The 21,817-nt window shown below is 44.9% G+C and overlaps 1 long non-coding RNA gene across 3 annotated transcripts in view; it reads left to right on the forward strand.

Annotated features, from left to right (window-relative positions):
• The window catches only part of LOC105241934, a 75,334-nt gene extending 55,484 nt beyond the window's left edge, over nt 1–19,850 (forward strand). The window contains exons 3-5 of one of the 3 annotated variants that reach the window (XR_004621529.1): nt 5,783–5,973; nt 17,693–17,811; nt 18,157–19,850. This is a non-coding gene — a long non-coding RNA (uncharacterized LOC105241934). Of the gene's footprint in view, nt 1–5,782; nt 5,974–7,106; nt 7,156–17,692; nt 17,977–18,156 lie in introns of those variants that run through there. The other 2 variants (XR_002144546.2, XR_002144545.2) reach the window with 2 other exon arrangements.
• Nucleotides 19,851–21,817: the final 1,967 nt, after the last annotated feature.

Raw genomic sequence — 21,817 nt, forward strand, 5'->3', positions numbered from 1 at the left:
GATCATGACCTAAGTTGAAGGCAGATGCTTAACCAACTGAGCCGCCCAGGTGCCCCTGGGTTTTCTTTTCTCACCCAGAAGCTGAGGTGACTATTCCTGAGGCAGGGACAGCTGGCCCTCCACTTAATGCGCCCCGTGCTTTCCTCCGCTTCTCACCAGCTGGGGCCGTGCTGGTCACTTCTAGCTCACCAAGCTACAGCCCTGCCTTGACTCCACATTTGCACTGTCAATGCCTCCACTCTCCCTCTGGCTGGTTCCTTCTCCTCTTTCAGGTCTCAGTGCAGATGTCATCCCTCCCCTGCCCAGTGCCTCAAGGAGCCCCTTCCCCATCGATGTCCACCATGTTAGCCTGTTCTGTTAACTTCTTTGCCTTAGTCACTGGTTGAAGCGATTAATTTATTTACTACTCGGTTGTCTCTCACCTGCCCCAAGGGTGGAGGGCTTGGGCGCATGGTGTCCCCAGTGCCTAGGACAGTGCGGATAGGATGACTATCACGACACCTACTGCAACCAGCTGGAGGTCTGTCTTGCCCCTTCAACTTGAGGTGAGAAGGCAATAAGCCATGGACTGTGGTGCTGGATAGACTGGCTTTAACTGCTTGCTCTTGCCCTTGGGCAATTTTATCTCTTTAAGCCTCAGTTTTGCCATTTGTAAAATAGGGATAAATGTGTATCCACCTCATGAGGGTGCTTTTTAAAAAATTTTTTTAAAAAGATTTTATTTATTTATTTGACGGAGACAGTGAGAGAGGGAACACAAGCAGGGGGAGTGGGAGAGGGAGAAGCAGGCTCCCCACTGAGCAGGGAGCCCCTGGGAGGGATGACCCTGGGATCATGACCTGAGCTGAAGGCAGACGCTTAACGACTGAGCCACCCAGGCGCCCCTCATGAGGGTGTTTTAAGGAGTGACAGGATGCATATAAATTGCTTAACTCAATAGTTGGAACTATTATAATTATCATAATTGCTAACAGTTGACCGTATCATTCTCATCCTCCCATTGTCTAATTTTCTGTCAAATGTTCCCAACTCCATTTTCCCTTAATCAAACACTCTAGACCAGTGCTGCTCAATAGAATTTTCTTCAGTAATTGAGATATTCTATGTCTGCAGTGCCCAGGACAGTAGCCACTAGTCCCACGTGGCTTTGAGCACTTGATACGTGGTTAGTGTGATCCAGGGGCTGATTTTTAAACACAATGTAATTTTCATTAATTTAAATTTACATCTAAATAGCCACAGGTGGCTAGTAGCTACCATATCGGACGGCACAGCTCTAGAAACTATGAGTGATGGGATAAAAAAAGCTTTTCCTTTAATGAAAAACATTTGGGAGAATTTTAAATAAACGCAGTACTTTTTAAAGGAATCTTTACAGATCTAAATTTACTGTATCCGATTTGGAATACAAGCATATATTACACAGACTTTGATGGTTGGGATGGTTAAATATATGAAAATCCTTAACAAAAAGGGATCTTTCCTTCCCTTTCTCCTCCTCCTCTGTCTTCTTCCTCTTCTCTAAATCCAGATATTCCATTTCCTTTCTGTTTTTCTCTTTTCTTGCTGAGAGCAGCCTCAGTGGATGGAGGGTGGACAGGGAGAAAGCTGCCTTGACTCATTTCTCTCGTGTTTCCAACAAGGCCTTGGCACTCTCTCGGGACTGCCCGGACCTAAGGGACCTAAGGGAGGGCTGCCATTTGGGTCATTCATTAGAGTCAGGTAATTAAGAACAATGCAGGACAATCCAATTGGAAAATCATGAATTTTTGAGCTGGGGGGTACCTTAGCAGATGGTCTGGTCCACACTCTTCATTTTATAAACAAAGACATTAAAAACCCAGAGAGGAGAAGTGACTTAACCAGGACCCAGATCTTCTGACCCCCCCCCTCCCCCCGGCCCTGTGCTGGTTCTAGAACTCCCAGTGGAAAAGCCCACATATTTTTCCAATTCTTTTTCTTAGAAACAAAAGCAATTAAGACTCAACTACACTAAACCAAACCAGACTTTTACATTTTGTTTTCCTATTCCTGAGCTTTTTAGAGAGATCTCAGTAAAAATGTTTGGTCTCAATGCATGGGGAAAACATTAAAGACATTCTTTGAGTTCCTTTTGAAGAATGACTCTGTTCTAGAAATGTTTGCATCATGTGTAAAATCCGTATTATAAATGAAATTACTGAATATTGCCTGGCTACCGTAATTTATTTTGTACATTTGCTTTTTTTTTTTTCCTTAGAAAAGCACATGGCTAAATGTTGGNTCTAGAAATGTTTGCATCATGTGTAAAATCCGTATTATAAATGAAATTACTGAATATTGCCTGGCTACCGTAATTTATTTTGTACATTTGCTTTTTTTTTTCCTTAGAAAAGCACATGGCTAAATGTTGGTGGAAAGCTACTAACCCAAGTATGGCAAGAATTTTCATTCCATTTTCAAAGCGACTAAGCAAAGCATAACAAGGTGTTTTTCAAATTTAACGTTCATCTCATATGGAAAATAGCCTTTAACAAACAAGCTGTGAAATAGCTGAATTTAGCAGGGTTTGCGTAAGAGTACTTATTTCACCTAGCGATTAGATATTGGTGTTCTTAGAGTGAAATGTTAAGCTCTGGAGTAAAATGATTGTTCTGATCCTTGGAAGTTGTCTGGGCTTGGGCAAGTGACTTAACCTTTCTGAGTCAGCTTCTTTGTCTTGTGAAATGGGGCTAATAGGGGCACCTGCGTGGCTCAGTTGGTTAAGTGTCTGCCTTAGGCTCAGGTCATGATCTCAGGGTCCTGAAATCAAGCCCCATGTCAGGCTCTTTGCTCAGTGGGGAATCTGCTTCTCTCTCTCTCTCTCTCTCTCTCTGCCCCTCTCCCTGGCTTGTGCTCTCTCTCTCTCTCAAATAAATAGATAAAATCTTAAAAAAAAAAAAAGAAATGGGGTTAATAATAGTATCTGCCTCAAAGATTAGCTATAAGAATTTAAAGAGACTCTGTGTAAAGCTTATAGCATGGTACCTGACACATGCAAGCCAACGGTCATCATTGACTTACTATTATAAGATAATGTGAGCTTTGCCAAAGAAATGCTGCACAAAAGAAAATTATTTTAATTATACTGATATTTTGAAAACATTTTAATTATAAAAAGGACCTCAGATTCTTTAAGGGAGAATTTGAAAATAAAGAAAAATACGGAAACAATGAAGATCACCCATAATGCTACCATTCAAATGCAACCTCTGACGCTTCTATTTTTTTTTCTGGATGCAATGTAAGTTTACCTTGTGTATATCATTTAAAATTGGATTTCTGCCTTTCACATCATTCCACTATCTTCATGTTGTTTGTTAGAGCAAATTTATGGCCCACTCGAAGCAAGCTTATGAGACTTCATACTTGTCCTTCTCCTTTTGGGGGTCCTTCCCCTTCTCCCAGTTTATCTTACTNTGTTTGTTAGAGCAAATTTATGGCCCACTCGAAGCAAGCTTATGAGACTTCATACTTGTCCTTCTCCTTTTGAGGGTCCTTCCCCTTCTCCCAGTTTATCTTACTGTACTTTTTTTTTTTTTAAAGATTTTATTTATTTATTTGACAGAGATAGAGACAGCTAGCGAGAGAGGGAACACAAGCAGGGGGAGTGGGAGAGGAAGAAGCAGGCTCACAGCAGAGGAGCCTGATGTGGGGCTCGATCCCATAGCGCCGGGATCACGCCCTGAGCTGAAGGCAGACGCTTAACCGCTGTGCCACCCAGGCGCCCCTATCTTACTGTACTTTTATGGATCTCTGTAACTTGTTCAATGTTCCTTTTGGAGTTAGCAGAGTAGAAATCAATGGCTCTCAACTCGGACTGCACGGTAGAAGCACCAGGAGAATTAAAAAAAAAAAATACTAACACTCAAAAAAACATCCTAATTTTAGGAACATTTCTAGGGATGGGGCTGAGCATCAGTATTTTTATTTTATTTTTAATCTTTTAAGGAGATTTATCTTATTTTTTAAAAGATTTATTTATTTTTGAGAGAGAGAGAGAGCACAAGCAGGAGGGGCAGGGAGGGGGAGAGAGAATCCCAAGCAGACTTCCCACTGAGCATGGAGGCCTCTGTAGAGCTTGATCTCACCACCTTGAGATCAGGACCTGAGCCGAAACCAAGAGTCAGTCACTCAATCGACTGTACCACCCAGGTGCCTCTGTTTCATTTTAGAGAGGATGGGGGAGGGAGCCCACGTGTTGGAGAAAGGGCGGGAGGGGGCGGGGGAGAGAGAGAGAACCTTAAGCACACTCCCCACTGAGCACAGAGCCGACAAGGGGCTTGATCCCAGGACCCTGAGATCACGACCTGAGTCAAAATCAAGAGTCGGATGCTCAACCGACTGAGCCACCCAGGCGCCCCCAGTATTTTGGAAAGCTTCCCAAGTGTTTGCTTATATAAAGAAACACATAAATAATTGTATAATTTTCTATATCATTATTGCATATCTTTCCTAAATACACACTGCTTTTTTTTAGACTGAAAAATGCCTAAATTTTGTGTGGTGTTGCTGCCAAAAATGCATAGCTGGGATCTAATCATTAGGAAACATCCAGCAAATCCAAATAAAGGAATGTTCTACAAAATGTCTGGCCTGAATTCTTTAAAAATGTCGATGTCTTAAAAGACAAAGAAAATTTTTGAAACTATTCCAGAGTAAAGGAAACTAAGGAGACATGACAACTGAATGTAAAATGGAATGTGGATTTTCTTCTGCTCTAGAGATTATGGAAATAATTTGAAAATTTGAATAAAGTCTGAAGATTTGAAAATAATATATCATCATTAATAAAGGATTGAGGGATAAAAGGGCTTTGTGTCTAATTTAGACTCAAGGATTCAGGAAAAAAATATGCCCTAGATATATATGTAGGTATGTATGTGTATGTGTATGTGTGTATATATACACACACACACACAGAGACAGAGACACAGAGACAGAGACACAGAGACTCAGAGAGGAAATGGTAAAGCAAATTAGGTTAAGTGTTAACATTTGAGGAATCTGGGTGAAGGATATAGCATAATTTTCTTGCAAATTTTTCGTGAGACTGAAATTATGTCAAAATAAATAGTTAATTAAAAAAACCCTCAAATTCTTATGAGGACCTAAAAAAGGAATAAAATAGGGACAGAATTTTAAAATGCAGAAAACCCACTTTTTTTGTTTTGTTTTGTTTTTGTAAATATAATCCATAGCTACATGGAGAGAGATGTTACTTAAGAAGAGACTGTTACCAGAATATAGGCGAGGGAGCTCTCTCCGGGCTTCTAAGTATCTGCTGATTTAAGGATCCAACAAATGCTGGCGGAGTACCTCCAATAGAGGGCGATGCAACCTTATGAAGAATGAATCACATCGCAAGGGTTTTGGGTAACATTGCCCAAGGTAGATTCTAAAGCATTAACAAATGGAACAGAGGCATTGAGAATCTTAGAGCTGAATTCCATCTACATCCCATTTTACAGATGAGCAAACTGAGACTTAAAGAGGGAAAACCACTTACCCAAAGTCATGGTTGCAAGCAGCACAACTGTCTTGCAGGTAATAACCACAGCTATCATTCATCGGAGGCTTACTATATGCCAGGCACTGTGTGTACTAAGCACTTAAATGTGTTAACTCTTTAATCACACGCCCCCCCCCTCTTTTTTTTTTTCAACCTGAAGTTGAGGCTCAGAGACATCAGTAACTTAGCTAATGTCACTAACGAATGAGATTCTAGCTGTGCTCATAGCTAACATGCCATTCTGTCCTACAGCTTTGCTGGGATACCTACCCTTGAAGAATTGATCACCTAATAGGGGTACAGAACACAGCCGCCGAAGCAGAAATTTATCTTGGCACCTGCTGATGGATGCATGCACACAAGGATCCAGAGATTGAGTGAAGGAAGATTCCTGGGACCAAGGAAAGCAGAAATGGCGGGGCATGCATTACCTGTGACAATGGGTAGGTTTGGAGATGGTGAAGAGAAGGCAGAGAGGAGAGAGTAGAGAGAAAATAGGGAGAAAATCATAAGGTCTTGGGGGGGGAAGGGAGTGAGGCTATAATCTTTTAAAAATTATTATTAACATATATAGTATTATTTTTTCCCGGGGTACAGGTCTGTGATTCATTAGTCTTAGACAACACACAGCGCTCACCACAACACATACCCTCCCCAATGTCCACCATCCATCCACCCCATACCCCCACTCCTCCTCCTCTCCAGCAACCCTAAGTTTGTTTCCTAAGATTAAGAGTCTCTGTGGTTTGTCTCCCTCTCTGGTTTCATCTTGTTTCCTTTTTCCCTCTCTTTCCCTATGATCCTCTGAGTGAGGCTAAAATCTTGACTCCTCTCCTTGCTACCCTATGTCAGCCTGTAATGAATCCTTCAGCTAGTCTTGTTAGTTCTTTTTTTTTTTTTAATTTTATTTATTTGAGAGAGAGAGAGAGAGAGCACAAGCAGGGGGAGGGGCAGAGGGAGAGAGAGAGAAGTAGGCTCCCCACAGAGCCAGGGAGTCCAATGCAGGGCTAGATCCTGGCACTCCAGAATCATGACCTGAGCCAAAGGCAGACACTTAACTGACTGAGCCACCCAGGCACCCTAGTCTTATTAGTTCTACTTCCAGAAACATCTGTGATCTCCCCATTTCTCGCCATCTGCACTGCCAGCCCCCTGCCTCAAGGCACAGCTGTCCTCACCTTAACTCTTCAAAAGCCTCCCAGCTGGTCCCCTGCTTCTTTTCTTGTACTAGCCACAGTTCATTCGCCAGACGACAGCCAGAGTCATCTTTTAAAACATCTATCAGACCATGTCACTCTCCTGTGAACATCTTCGGATGGCTTCCCATACGCTTAGCACAGAATCCAAACTCCTCACCAGGCTCTGCTTGAGCTGGCCCCTTCTCACCTGCCTGACTTCATTTCCTACCCACCTCTTCCTTGCTCATGTTGCTTTGGCCACATGGGCCGTCTCACCCCAAGAACACATGAAGCTTGTTGCCACATTAGGGCCTTTGCACTTGCTCTTCCTTTTGTCCAGAATGCCTTCTTTTTTTTTACTTTTTTTTTTTTAAAGATTTTATTTATTTATGTGACAGAGAGACAGCCAGCGAGAGAGGGAACACAGCAGGGGAATGGGGGAGGAAGAAGCAGCCTCCCAGCGGAGGAGCCCGATGTGGGACTCTATCTGAACACCGAATGCCGGGATCACACCCTGAGCCGAAGGCAGACGCTTAACTACTGCACTACCCAGGTGACCTTTTTTTTTTTAAGGTTTATTTATTTATTTGACCGAGAGAGAGAGAGAGAGAGAGCACAAATAGGCAGAGTGGCAGGTAGAGGGAGAGGGACAAGCAAGCTCCCCACTGACCAGAGAGCCCGATGAGGGACTCAATCCCAGGACCCTGGGATCGTGACCTGAGCTGAAGGCAGATGCTTAACCCACTGAGCCACCCAGGCACCCCTCCAGAATGCTTTTCTTCCAGATCTCCATGTGGCTCTCCCCCTCTTCTCCACTGACCCCCAGTGGATTGGGGTCTGAAAGAGAACTGGACATGGGTTCAGACGGGCCGAGGTGGCAGCTCGTCCTGATTTTGCAGTTAGGGTTTGTGGATAACACCATTTGCTTCGGTCTTTAAAGGGTTAACAACCAGGTCAGGGGATTTTAGAATTTAAAAGTCTTAGCCCCAGATGGGACCCAGTCCACATCTTTTCGTTTTACAGATAAGAAAAAATGAGATTAGAGCCGGGAAGTGACTTGCCCAAGGCCAGGGGGCCAGCAGGGCTTCCTCTGTCTTCCGGAAACATTCCATCTCTCTGAGTTAGCTTTCTTCACCCAGAAAATGCAGAGACAAAGTCTTCTGCACAAGAGCAAACATATACTGTGAGAGGCCTTTGCAAACTGAAAGGAGGGGCTCAGGTGATATTTTAGTATTATCTGGCCAGAACTGCCAGCTTGGCTTTAGCTCAGGCCCTGATTCATTCTTTCAACACACTTTTTTTTTTTTTTTAAGATTTTATTTATTTATTTGATAGAGAGAGACAGCCAGCAAGAGAGGGAACACAAGCAGGGGGAGTGGGAGAGAAAGAAGCAGGCTCCTAGCAGAGAAGCCTGATGTGGGGCTCAATCCCAGAACACTGGGATCACGCCCTGAGCCGAAGGCAGACGCTTAACGACTGCGCCACCCAGGCGCCCCTCTTTCAACAAACTTTTATTTAGTACCTAATGCAGGTCTTGGTCTCAGCACCAGAGACTTTGCAGCCAACACCACCCCTGCCATTCTGAACCCTCACAGCACTTACACTGAGGTGCCGTGTGTGCAGCTGAGTGTGTGCGTGCACGTGTGTGTTCTGTGGTGGTAAGTGCTATGGAGAAAGTAAAGCAGGCAAGGGCAATGGGGAGTTGTCAGAGGTTGGAGAAGGGCTGGGATTGTAAATGGGGCTGGGGTGGGGCGTCAGAGAGGGCATCACAGAGAAGGTGACCCAGATTCTGGACTACACTTAGCACAGTGAAGGGGGACCTTTTAAAATTTAAAAAAAAATTAAAAAAAAATTTTTTTAAAGAAATGATTTTGGGCAGTGGAGTCTAGAGGGAAAGGCTGATTTTGCTGGGGTCTGCATCCATGACCATCTACCACTGCCTTGGAGCGAAGGCTGCAGAAGTGAAACCTTTGTCATCAGCACTCTTCAGACAATCAGATGCAACTTTCCGCCTCCTTCTCACAGTCCAGACCCAAGCAAATGACCTCAGGGAATAGCAGCAATAATTTGCATAAAGGCTGATTGTCACATCTTCTTTGAGTAGTTTGGGAAGGGGGCAGGAACTACTGTGGTTGAGCCCTACTGTGTGCTGAGTGCAATGCTAGGCTCCCAGGTACCCCATTTCCTTTTATCCTGCAGGCAGCCCTACGAGTGGGATACTATTGTTCCCATTTTGTAGATGAGGGGACTGAGGCTCTGAATGCCCATGTGAGTTGCTCAACATCAGCACAATCGGGAAGTGACAGACCCATAGACTGAAAGCCACATCAGCCCAGCTCCATATCCTGTGCTCGCTTGTGACGTCACTGTCCCTTCCCGGCACTCCAGGCTGGAGTGGTTTGGAACACAGCTACTGAAATCTTCCCCATTAGGAATTCAGAAATGACATCGTCCAACGCCTTCATTTTATAGGTTGAATGAGTTAGCAATATGAATGTATGTCTAAACTCCGGGTAGTTGTGCCGTGAGCGTTGGCTTCCTGTCGTCACAGCTTAGAAACCAGAGGTTTAGGGAGATGCCCAGGTTGCTTGCCTGAGGTTACGCAGCAGGTTAGCAGCAAACCTATACTCTAAGGCTGTCTCGGGCTTCTGATCTTTCCAGACACTCCCTCCCCCCACCTCCCCAGCCACATAAGGCTTAGAGTCAAGGGCTGTTGTGCCAATGACGAAGAGAAAGAGGAAGAGCTGTCAGGCCTACAGAGGCCTTGATGCTTACTTAGTTCTGGAGGAAATTGAGAAAGTCTAGAAGTCCCCTATCCCTTACATCCTTGTCCCCTGCCCCTCCTCCCCCTAGATAGGGAGGGATGGGGGTGCAAGAGAAAACCTCTCTGGATGGCTTGTATTCAGATTTGCAGCCAAGCAGTATTTATTCAGCCCTATTCGTGCCAGGCACCCAATCCCCACCCTTCAGGCCCTGCCAGGTTAGTGAGGGACCAAGAAGCAACCAGACACTGAGAGTTCCGTGCTACCACTGGGGTCAGCATCAGGTGCTGTGAGGGCTCAGGCTCAGGAAAAACGAGGTTGGATGATGTCTTCAAGGCCACAGGACTGGCAGGGGCTTTCTGTGATGTCTTCACACCGTGATGGTTCCGCAGAAATTCCCTGAAAATATCCACTCCCGTGTTTGTCAATGAGCAGCAACCTTTTAAGGCTTCTGTGAAAATGATTATGACAGGGGACTCCTGGTGGCTCAGTTGGTTAAGCGTGGGACTCTTGATTTCAGCTCAGGTCATGATCTGGGGTCATGAGATGGAGCCCCGCACCAGGCATAGAGCCTACTTAAGATTCTCCCTCTGCCCCTCCCTCCCCTGTGTGCACACACTCTCTCTCTCACACACACACAAACAAGGACATGAATATTACAGATGCATGGCCTGGGGGAGGGGCGATGAGGGTGTGGGGCCAATGGCGGGGAACAGCCATGAGCCTGCGCGTGACGCTGAAGTCACTGCTGAGGTTTGGCTCTCGTTTATGCCGCTCACCCTCGCATCTGTCCTTACATGCGATTTGCTTTTCAGAGCACTTTTGCTTGGAGAGGCAGGCCGGTGGTGGGCATTGAGGGCTGCTGTATGGGGCTCGGCATTCAGGGGTTGAACCGAAAGAGCCATGATAATGGCAAGAGCTAATTTAATGGGCCTCTGTGCAGGACCGGGGTACATCTGGGAGGTGGGGGTGGGGCTGGTGTGTGTGTGTGTCCCACCTAGTACCTGGTCAAAGGGGGAGGGGGAGGAGGAGGGGCTAAATCAGGAGAAGGCTTGGCTCTCATTGAATCTTTCCAGTACCCTGTCAGGTCACTTGATTTTTCTTTCCATTTCAAGGATGAGAAGGCAGAGGCTCAGGCAACTTCAGGGTCACACAGCCTGTAAAGATGAGAACTCAAGTCTGTCTAGGCTCCACTTTCCCATCTATACATGGGTGTGTGTGTGTGTGTGTGTGTGTGTGTGTGTGTGTGTGTGTTTGTGAGAGAGAGAGTGTAGGGGGGGACTTAATTTCTTTTTTCTATTTAAATGAGAAAATGGTATGGAGGGGGTGGCGGAGGGGTGAGGGAGGGATGCTGGCAGTTTCCGTTTCTAGGAGTAAAGGTTCCACACTTTTGGAGCCGTATCTCTTTGTTTGGAAAATTCACGAGGATGGGCCTTTATACAAACACAAGCAAGTCCCTGCCTATTGTCCTTGGGGAGGAGGGTGAGGTCACCCCAATCTCTACACAGACACAGTGGGCTATACAGAACACTGATGTAGTTCTCTTTAATGAGGTGAATTGGTGTCTTCTTAACGGACCTTCACCCTTGAGGAGCAGGGGAGAAACAGTCCTGGGGAGAGACTCTAGCTGGACAGTAGATGCCTCCCTGGGGGCTGTTGAAGATTGAATAATGGACGCAAGGAAGGTTCCAGGGGCCCTTAAGACTGCCTCCTCTGATCAAGTCATTCATTCATTCACTCATCCCTGTGTGTCATGGGCTCTGCTAGGCTTCGGGAATACACTGGTGAGTTGTCCTGAGCTGAACTCTGGGGGGGGGGGCGGTGAAAAGGGCAGCAAAGCAGCCCCGAACAGGGTAGCTAAAATTGGAGCTGACTGTAGGACCTGTGAAGCTGGAGTTTTGATGTCAGGGCGGTGGGAGAATGAGAGGCTCTGAGTCATATTAATATTTGGATATTTTAAAACCAGGAAGATCAAATGGATGCTAAGATAAACTTACAGTTAGAATCTGGAATCAGGGAAATGCAGTTTCGAGATGTGTTTGGCTAGTAGAGATGATCTCTTTAATTTTACTTTTGATTTTAATGGCAATAGGTGGGGATTGCGTTCCCAGCTTCCTTGGTTCTCATGACTCCCGAGCAGCCCCACCTGAATCACATATGTACCTTATCAGCCACCTGCCCAGCCCCAATGGCTAACAGAGTTTCCTGCCCTAACAGTAGAGGTCTCAGAGCTTTGAGAGTCTGTTTATTGAAGTATTAATGAACCAAAAGCAGATTTGCAGAATGAGGTAAGGTTTTAAACTTTGAACTATTCTCTGATTCTCACTGTAATGGAATAGTGGTGATCTTGTTTGGTGACCTTTATTGATGATAATGATGATTGGTACAAATAATTGTGAATAAGCTGACGTTCATTTCTATTCATTCATTCCACATATAGTTATTGAGAGCTGTGGTGTGTCAGCACTTTTGTAGATCTGGGGAGTACAGCAGGGAAGAAGACAAGACAAAAATGGAACTTGAATTTCAGTGTGGGTGGAGGGAGATAGACAGTAGAGAAGATACATGAATAAAATGCATAGTCTCTGAGATGATGATAAGTACTAAGGTGAAAAGGTGGGAAAGAGTGAAAGTGTTGGAGGAGGAGGAGGGTTCAGATAGGGTGGTCATCATAGGCCTCACTGAGACGATGAATATTTAGTCAAGACTGAATTAAGTGAGGGAGCTGGCCATCTGGGGCAAAAACGTTCTAGGCAGAGAAGACAGCAAGTGCAAAGGCCCTGAGGTGGGGCTGGCCTCATGTGTTAGAAGGGGTATCAACATGTCATGCACCGCTCTAAGCTCTTTCACTCCACTGAGGGAGGTACTATTACTGTTTCCATTTACAGATGGGCGAACTGTGGCCAGAGAATGTAAGAAACTTGCCCTGGGTTAAATAAAAGGCAGAGCCAGGTTTCTAACCCCGGTAGTCTAACTCCAGAGCTTGTGCTCTTACTAAGCTAGGTTAAAGATGTGATTTCATTAGCCTGGGTAGACCCAGGTACTGAAGATTTACAATTCCAGCTTGAAGCCGCCTTCCCAGCCCTGGAGGAAAACCCTGGGTGTGGTAGCAGGGGAGGGAGTGACTCAGGCCTTGGCTGGCTTCCTGCTGAGTCATTGCTGATGGGCTGTGGAGGGAGGCGAGTGGCACTCAGGCCTCACCTCCTCACGCTGGCAGGTTCCTGCCCTTGGGGGGCAGATGCCTGGCAACAGGTCTTAACCACACACCATCAGTGGACTGATTCGTCTGACTTTCCCAAGAACTTCGTTGTGAAATTGTGGGTGGGCTCCATTTCCTGGCATTGCCCCACAGCCAGCAAGGGGGAGCAGCCCCGGAGGCTGACTTTCTGCCCAACCTAGCCCTGAATTCTCCAACATGTCCTGGATAGACACGTTCTGTCCCTTGTCAGGCTGACGGTATTTCACCTTGGGTTGAACTGTCCAAGAGCAATTAGCTGTGTGTTTGGCAAAGAACAAGGTGCCCAGGGCAGCCACACACATCACCCTGGCCTCATGACGTTCACCCTCTTGACATACTCATTCACAGATACGGCAGGGAGGGAACGGGTAAGCGCTACCATACGTACATGGAGTTTGTTAAGATTTAAAATAGGGATTCATGAATAATAATAGCTAACATGTCTTGAGCCCTTACTATGTGCCAGTTTTCTCAGCAGTTAACATGTTTTACCTATTTTCAAAACTCTCCCAACACCTGATAAGAGAGATGCTTTGACCATTTTCCAGATATGAAAATGAAGGCTCAGAGATGTCACAGCTAGGAAAGGGCAGAAAGGACATTGCGCACAAAATCCCGGAGTCAGGAAGGTGCAGGCTGGTTTTGGGGAGCTCCGATGGGCTGGTGGAGAGCAGAGGATGGGGGAGGAGCACAGCGAGAGACGAGGCTGTCTGATGAGAGATGGCGCCGGGACTGGACCATGAAGTTGGACTTGAGTTCGTGGTGGTTGGGAACCACTGAAGATTTTTCAGCATGTCTCCCTTTGGTGACCCAAGGCTGTAGCTTTGTTGCTTTGGTTGAGGGTCTCCTTGGCACATGAATCGTGGGGATCGAGCAGAAACAGTAGGAAGAACTCAGACTCTGTGTGGTGAGGAGACATCTCATTCTCTCCTTGCTCACCAAGAATCCTCTGTATTAGCTGAGCTTGTGCTGCAGAATATTCTTAGAGAAAAAGCTATATGTTCCAGGAGATGTCCTGATGGGTGCTGGCGACAGCTGGCGGGTCCTCTCCTTTTGCCCCCACAACCTCTTCTGATTCAACTCTTTTTCTGGCTTTCACCTCTTAGTTCCCCAGTTGTAGTGTGCACATTCGTTGTTTCTGTCCACCTAGAATTTCTCCTTTTTTTCTGAAAAACTTCTCCCTATTCTCATTCTGTGATCTACTGAGTTTGCCTCATGATACCTTCTTGTGGTAGGCACCATTACTTACCTACCCAATCCAGTCTCCCTCTTCTATGGCTTAAGAACACCTAATTTCATTCTGGGTGATGTCACCACATGGCCAGCCCCAGGCAACGGATCATGATACATCTAAGCCAAAAGGGGCCCTGTGTCCGACCTTCCCAGACTCCCTTGCAGCTAGGGGCATCCATGTGACCCAGTTTTTGTCAATATGACCTGAGGGGAAGTCAGCTCTGTGGCTTCCGAGAAAGCTTTTGATTTTTTGACAAAAGGAAACAGTTCCACTTTCCTCCCCCCCGACAACCCCTTTCCCCTGCCCCACAGTCATGATGGCTAGAGCTTGGGGCAGCTTGAAGGGTGTCCACTGAGGGTGGCCAGCAGCCATTGAGTGGAGGAAGCCTGCCTTGTAAGGAGAGAATACAATCAAACACAGAGAGAAAAGCAACAGGGCAGGGAGATAAAGAGAAAAAAGTTGAGGCCTCATTTGAATGTTAGCTTCATCAGAAACTGGCACCATGCCTGGAATTTCAAGTTTTGTGAGCAATATACATGCTTTTCTTTTTTCCTTATGCTTGGTTGAGATGGGCTTCCATTACTTGTAACCAAAGGCCCAGGTCTCCTATCTTAAGGGCAAATGTCTAGCAGTGCTCCCAACCTTCCCCTGCCTGTAACACCTATGACCTTGACCAACTCTTATGATGTGCATGAGGGTTCCAGTCACATGTCAGCTACCCACCCGCCCTCAAACTCAGCACCCCATGCCCTAAACCCAACCCCATCCCTACTCCCCACCCTCACTCTTCCCCCATCTCTACCCTTTTAAAAAAAGAGATTTGTTTATTTATTTTAGAAGGGGGGAGGGGCAGAGGGAGAGAATCTGTTTCCTTCTTGGTCAAAAACTGGCCCAAGGGAATGAAGGAGGAAAGCCAGGGTGTCACCACATACCAAGGCTGCTTCAACTCCACAATGTCCTCAGAATGTCCTGGAGACACCACTGTTTGAGAAACAATGAGATTAAGAAATGCGAGAGAGACTATGGACTATGAGAAACAAACTGAGGGCTTCAGAGGGGAGGGGGGTGGGGGATTGGGATAGACCGGTGATGAGTAGTAAGGAGGGCACGTATTGCATGGTGTGCTGGGTGTTATACGCAACGAATGGCATCGAACTTTACATCGGAATCCAGGGATGTACTGTATGGTGACTAACATAATATAATAAAAAAAATTAAAAAAAAAAAGAAATGCGAGTCAAAGAGAAAGCAGCAAGCTGGGTGGGCAGGGGTGGGGTGGCATGGGGTCTGTCTGATGGGGGGGGGGACCCTTACAGGCCATGCACCCATTCTCTGGTTTGTTCATTCATACAATACATGGTTTGTGCTTTTCTTCTTCAGCTTGAGATAGAATTGACATATAGCATTATATTAGTTTTAGGTGTACGGCATAATGATTTGATATTTGTATATATTGTGAAATGATCGCCACAGTTAATCTAATCAACATCCATTATCACACATAGTTATAAATCTTTTTTCTTTTAATTTTTAAAAATTTTTTTGTCTTGTGATGAAAACTTTTAAGATCTATCGTCTTAACAACTTCCAAATATGCATCACAGTATTATTTACTGTACTCGCCATGCTGTGCATTGCATCCAATGATTTATTTATTTTATAACTGATGTTTGTGCCTTTGGAGCCCCTCACCCATGTCACCCACCCCCACACCTCCCACGTGTGGCAACCACCAAGCTGTTCTCCACACAACACATTTTTGTCGAGCGCCTCCTTCGTGCTAGACTCTAAAATGATCCCAGCCTTCTCTATATAGGTGAGGAAATGGGAAGTACATATATGAAAAATATAAAAGAATATAAAATATAAAAGAAATGTAAAAATATAAAAGAAAGAAGCTGCCTGGTGAGTGTCCATCTTCCCTCAGGCTTCTCAAAGAGAAAGTGACCTTTAAAATAAAACAGATCAAGTCCAATGAGAAAGCCTCTCTCTTGGGTGGGATTTGGGACATTAAAATGAGGTGTCACTTTGGGATTTAGAATCTCTGTTCCTGGAAACCTTCAAGAATGAATACCTAAACCACTGACTCATCTTTAATAGCTCTGTGGGGGTACTGCATAAAGTAAAGGCTTCCGAGTAAACAGGCTTAGGTTTGAATCCTGATTCCTTCCCTCCCTCCCGCTCCTTCCCTCCCTCCCTCCTTCCCTCCCACCCTTCCTTTCTTTTTTTCTTCCTTCCTTCCTGAGATCAAGGTTTTTTACTTTATTTGTATATTTAATTTTGTATTTGAGTCTAGTTGACTGCAACATTCCATTAGTTTCAGGGGCACAACAGAGTGATTCACAATCTCTATATCGTCATGCTCTGTGTACCACAAGTGTAGATACCGTCTGTCACCATGGAACGCTGTGACACCACCACTGACCGTGTTCTCTATGCTGTACCTTTCATTCCCGTAACTTATTCACCCACAACTGGAAGCCTGCATCTCCCACTCCCCTTCACCCATTCTGCTGTTTTTTCTTTTTTGAAATGTGTGGTTCAGACAAATTGCTAAACCTCTCTGAGCCTCAATTTCCTTAGAGTTATTGTGAGCATTGTGTGAATATAATAATAATACTATAATTTTTTTGAGGACTTAACTATTTTCTGGTCCTGATCCAAGCTCTAGAAGCTTATTAACCTATTTATCCTCACAACAAGTGAGGAGGGGAGACCAAGGCAGAGAATACCTTGCTGGTCCATTGCAGAGCCTGGCTTTGAAGTCATCAAGTCTGGTTCTATAGCCTATGCTTGTAAGTGGTTCACTTACTGCTGCTCCTATTGGCAACATGGAGATGACTCACTCGTTTTAATCACTGGAGAGGATATTCAAGTGGTAAGATGCATAGGCTCTGCAGCCAGATTGCTGTGGTTCAACTTCCTGGTATATCACTCATTAGCTGTGTGACCTGAGTTGTGAACAAATCGTTTACATTCTCCATCCCTATCTTGATTTCCTCATCTGTAAAATGGAGAGGGTTTTTATGAGGATTGAATGAATTACACAAAAAACTTAGAATTGTATCTCGTTCATGGGAAGTCCTCTGTGGATACCGCCACTGCTGTCTTCCAGGGGTCATCACTCCCTCAGGGGGACCTGAATTATGTTCCTCCCTATATTCACCCTCCTAGCACCCTCTCCCTTCTTATGTAGCACTTAGGACTCACGCCACTGCTACTGTAGTTCTAAGAGATAGAAATCCATGACATAAAACTTTCCTATCACTTAGAATTTTCATTTGATGCATATTGAAAGAGCTTTTTAAAAATCTTATTTAGACCTAGATTTTTTTCAAAGATTTATTTATTTATTTTTTAAAGACAGAGAGAGACAGAGAGAAAGAGAGTGTGTGGGGCAGGGCAGAGGGAGAGAGAGAGGAAGAATCTCAAGCTGACTCTGCTGAATGCAGAGCCTGACACAGACCTTGATCCCATGACCCTGAGATCATGACCTGAGCCGAAATCAAGAGTTGGATACTTAACCAAATGAGCCACCCAGGCACCCCTAGACATAGATATTTTTAAAAAGATTTTATTTTTTTAAGTAATCTCTCCATTCAGTATGGGGCTCGAACCCACAACCCTGAGATCACGAGTCACGTGCTCCACCAACTGAGCCAGCCAGATGCCCCTAGACAGAGAGATTTATCACATATTGAGTTGCTCTGTTTCCTTGCCTTTTTAGTTCACAATAACTTTTCATTTCAGTGCCAAATCAGCATGGAATCTTTTTGAAGACATTGTAACTGGTGGTTAAACTCAGCACCTGTACCGCTAACAATGCACAAAGCTCAAGGAAAAGGGAGAAGAGATGGAGAACCGTTCAGGTTTGTGCACGCGCAATCAATGACAGCTACATCACAACCATTCCCTGGCAGTCAGCAATTTGAGATACCACCAATTTCAACACACGACCTTCTTTCAGAAGTGTAAAAATATGGAAAAAAGTGTTATAAATCTGATGATGAAATACAATATTAAAACTTAAATATCCCCCCTCCCCCAGTTGCATGATTCCTTATTTGGTTTTCCAAAAGCCCACCATGGTTTAGATCAAACCTGTAAGTATGACTTAGTAATGACTTTGTGTTGGTTAAAGCAATGCTAGCTGCTGTAGAAGAGAAATCCTAAAACTGCATCAGTTAACACTATAAACACTATGCATTTTACAGGTCAAGAAATGAGGCTCAAAGATGTGAAATGATGTGCCCAAGACCCCGTTGCTCCGCAGTCACAGAGCTGGAGTGGAGACTCATCTACCTAAGCTCTTCCCATTACATCTGCTTGTCTCTTTGAATTATACAAGAAAGGCAAAGGGAGAGAGAGAGAGAGAGAGAGGGACACTATAGTCCTTTTCACATCGGTCCGATTCACTTAGAGGGTATCGTTGCTATTTCCAAGTCTGGAGATTTCACCCATAGTCCGTTACCTCTTACCAGTGGATCAGAGGGGCTCAGACTGCAGTGTTTGCTACCTGCCAACAGCCTGGGTTTCTTTTGGATGGGTCTGGCTATGACGTACCCTTCTGGGTACATGACATTTGGGAGCAGTCACTTTGACAATGAAAGAAGATACATCTATAGATCAAAGTTGTAGAAGAAATGTAGATATAGACATTAAAGAGACTTCAAAGTAAAAACATTCACAGACAATGTGTAGAACCTGATTGAATCCTAGTTTGAAAAACCAGCATTAAAAAATACTTGGAGGTGGCACCTGGTTGGCTTAGTTGGTGGAGCGTGTGACTCTATCTGAGTTGTGGGTTTGAACCCCAGGTTGGGTGTAGAGATTACTTAAAAATAAAATCTTTAAAAAAATATTTGGGAACAATTGTATATATTTGAGTGTGGCTAGAATATTTGGTTATAATGAGGAATGAGCGTTAATTTTCTTGCGTATGATAACGCTATTGAGGCTATGTAGAGAACTGTCTTATGTTTTAGAGATACGTACTGAAGTATTTAGGGATGAAATGTGTACTTTGAAACATCAACAACAAAAACAGCAACAAAAAAACAGATGAAGCAAACTTGGCAAAATGTTAAGAACTGTTAAATGTTGGTAATAGGTATGAGGATGTTCGTTTTATTATTTTTTCTCCATGACATTTACCGTTTGAAGTAAGACAGTGGGGATATTTGGATGAGGCTTAAGAAGGAATGTGCTTATCACTAGTATTTGTCTTTTTTCTTTTCTTATTGAAGTATAGTTGACAGACAGCGTTCCGTCTCTGGTGTACAACACAGTGATTTGACAATTCTGTGCATTACTCAATGGTCACCATGTCAGTGTAGTCACAGTCTTTCACTACACTCGTATTTGCCTTGTTATATTTACTATGGATTGATGAGTCAATTTTCTTTATTCCCTTTCCTCCTCAACTGGGGATCTTGCTAGTTTTGATTATTCCTAGCACCTGTATTCCTGGCATCTAGCATGGTCTCTAGTACACAGTTGGGTTGTTAATTTTTTTTCTGCAAAGCTCAACTCTCACTGATGAGAATTGGCCTTTCTCCATCATTGCCAGCCTTTGCTTTGGTTCTCCCTGATTCTGGCTTCATCTCTGGCTCTGCAGGTTCCCCCATCCACAGCCCTCCCCTGCCTCATCTTGGTCTTTTCCTGGTCGATCCCTGGGGTCTATCCCACAGGCAGGAAGCAGAAGGCTGCTGGGGGCCCACATGCCCATCAGTCTGAGCGCCGGCATGCAGCATCTCCCACCCTCTCTCATGATCTGTTGCCATCACACTATGGACTCCTGGAGGCCAGAGACCTTCCCCTGCACGTCTTGGTAGCTGCTGGGGCACATGGCGTGGCCCATAACTGGTGCTCTGAAACCATTTGTTGATTGACCACTCGCATTCCCCTTCTTGGCCTTACTTCACTCCTGTTAGATGAGAAATATTTTCATGTATTAGTTTCTTTTCTCCATATTATTTTTAATTATACAAGTAACACATGGGCATTGTAGAACAATTAGAAAGTGGAAATACACTAAAAGAAAAAGAATCAGAATGATCTGAAATCTCGTCTCCCATTGTTATCATTTGGGTACATTATTAACTTAGCTCTGTGCATATATTAAAATGTTTTTCTGTCTATAAAATGAGATTGCTTTTTTCCGGCTTCCTTCCTCCAATAACATATGGAGAATATTCTTCCAAAGCAATAGGTACATATCTATGCCATCATTTTTAATATCTACAAATTATTCTCTTTTAAGGCTATACTATAATTTATTTAACTAGTCCTCTATTTGTGCGCATTTTGGTTCTTTGTAATTTGCTGCTGCATTGAGCTTCCTTGCATCTTTCTCTGTGAGCACTGGCACTCACCCTGCTGTTCATTTCAGCAGGTTTTCTTCTTTTCTTTCTTTCTTTCTTTCTTTCTTTCTTTCTTTCTTTCTTTCTTTCTTTCTTTCTTTCTTTCTTTTCCCTTCCTTCCTTCCTTCCTTCCTTCCTTCCTTCCTTCCTTCCTTCCCTCCCTTCTTTCTCTCTTTCTCTCTTTCGTCCCTTCTGTGTGCTGGGCTCTTTTCTATTCACTGGAGAGACAGCAACAGTGGATTTTCTGGGGTAAAGATGGCTTTATTATTGATGTTATTATTATTACTAAAGACTTACTACACGTTGCCACACTGCCCCCCAAGAGACTAGATTGGCTTCTGTTCCCACCTGCGATGTGTGAGTGTCCCGTGCCCCATCCCACCATTGTCTTTAAGAGCCACCTCTGCAGGGAGCTGTCTAGCAGTGTGTCTGGCATCTGTTCCCTGCTCTCTTCCTCCTTTGGGTTCTTTCCTTGGCCACATCCATCTCAGGATCAGCTCTGGCCTTTCGTGCTGCCCTTCTCAGGTTAAATGACTCTAGCTTTCTGCCTGCCCCTGAGCATGCTTTTAATTTTGAGGTTCCTTGCAGATCTTCCCTCTACTTGCCATGACCCCATGCAGTGCTCCCCACAGTCAGCCACCACTCTTTGGCCCCCATATGGAGGGCTCAGACAACCAGAGTGACAAGAAGCAGGCAGAAGTCTGGGGCTCCATGGCTGAAGGCAGCTTTTATTTTTCCTTTGCTTCTTAAATTTTATTACTACCCTCGGGAACCAATCAGGGGGCTCTCCCTTGATCTGTGTGCAGGAGACCTAGCCATAGCTGGAATTGAATCTTAGCCCTTGGCCTAAATCCTTCCAGGGCAGCAGGGATGACCCTTGGCTCTCAAGGATTAGCGCAGAGTGAGCAGCCATGTGTTTGGATATGGCCTTGGAAAAGGAGGATCCGTGGTCCTATGGAAAGGGCATTCTGTTCTGAGATTCCACGCCCAGGTTCTGAGCCCTGGTTCTGCATGTTCATGTGACCATACTAATCATCCTTTGGGGTGTCTACTCAGCTCACTGCCACCCCTGTCTGTGCATCTGCCCTCTGGTGGGGGAGTGGGCTTTGGTGGTCATTTTTATATAATATGACCCTATCCCTTTAGCCACATTGATTGGACCAGTGACGGGCATGGGATCCAAACTGGGCCAATCAGATTTCTTCTGGAAATTGGGATTTGAAATGGTGTAGGGCTCGTTGTAATAACCTGAAACAGAGGAGGGAAGAACCAGAAATAAGTGCACAGCGATGCAGAGAATGGATGCAGGATGGATGGCCTGCAGTGCGGGAAGCAAGAGGCAGATGTAGAGAGACGACTGGCCCGGATCTTGCTGGGTTTCCAGTCCTTGGTGCCCCGGCTGTCTTCCTGACTTGGAGTCTGCGAGACACCCCAGTGTTCTCATAAGAAAGCCCCCCTTTTGGCTTCAGCTATCCCTGTAACCTGCACACAAGCAAACACAAATCTTACCTAA

Source organism: Ailuropoda melanoleuca, chromosome 16, assembly GCF_002007445.2.
Source record: "Ailuropoda melanoleuca isolate Jingjing chromosome 16, ASM200744v2, whole genome shotgun sequence".
Taxonomy (NCBI): domain Eukaryota; kingdom Metazoa; phylum Chordata; class Mammalia; order Carnivora; family Ursidae; genus Ailuropoda; species Ailuropoda melanoleuca.